This window comes from Tauraco erythrolophus, chromosome 4, assembly GCF_009769465.1.
Source record: "Tauraco erythrolophus isolate bTauEry1 chromosome 4, bTauEry1.pri, whole genome shotgun sequence".
Taxonomy (NCBI): domain Eukaryota; kingdom Metazoa; phylum Chordata; class Aves; order Musophagiformes; family Musophagidae; genus Tauraco; species Tauraco erythrolophus.
Window position 1 is genome coordinate 87938116 of NC_141468.1, and position 1026 is coordinate 87939141.

The window sequence follows — 1026 nt, forward strand, 5'->3', positions numbered from 1 at the left end:
GAGCCAAGGATCTTATAGCAGCCTACAAGGAGCTTATAGCAGTCTAGGAGCTGTTTTGGTCTACCTGGAGTAGTGGGGGGGGGGGGGAAGAGGAGGTGCATGAAGAACAGGGCCTACACCTGGAGAGCTGTGCCAGTCTCTGATTTGCAGAACCACTGTATCCCCTCATACTGAATTTCATACATCTCCCAGAGGAAACAGGAAAAAAAAAAACCACCACTTCAACGTGATGTTTCTCCTAGCCTTGTACGATTCCAGTTCTTGAGCAAGAAATATATGGTGGTGTCCTTCAATAGTAGGATGGGTTCAGAGGGAGGGCAGGAAAATTCATAAAGAACCATCTCAAAAGCCCTGAGATGCTGGGAGAAACATGGAAAACACGGGGCAGAGAAGCACAATTGGCTTAAGGAGAAAATCCAATGGGAACCCAGAACTATACAGGAAGAGCTGCTGATGTGGGAAAAAGTATTAGAGACACTAACTTTACCTTTATTCCCAGACTCGTAAGTGTGAGAAAAAAACACCACAAAGGAAGAGGATTAGGAATTCCAAAGGAAAAGGGGGAGTAGGGAGAGAGATGAGATCCAAGAATACAGGAAGAAACTGAGGTATTATCTAGTACGGGAAGAACAACGAACAGCCACAAGTGACAGCAAAACCCTACCAAAAAAAAATTAGAAGTAAGGATTTTTTCAATATATAAATTAGTTTATTTTCATTTAGATATAAAAGTTATAAATACAGTTCATGTAAAAGGGTGTCTGGTAAAAGAGCACGGAATGGGTTCATCCATCTGCACAATGTGACTGAGACTCGAGGCCCTGACCCCGCTGGGATCGCTGAAGAGCCACTGCTGGCAAACCTGGCTGCAAGGGCGAGTAAAGGGATGCTGCTGCATCCTTCTGAGCATGGAGAAAAACATCTGGAACTGGAAATGAGCATCCTGCCTTCGGCTCACCCCAAACTAACATAAGGTAGATTCTTTCACACAGTCCTAGTTGGAAAAATAATCAGGCAAGTGACTTA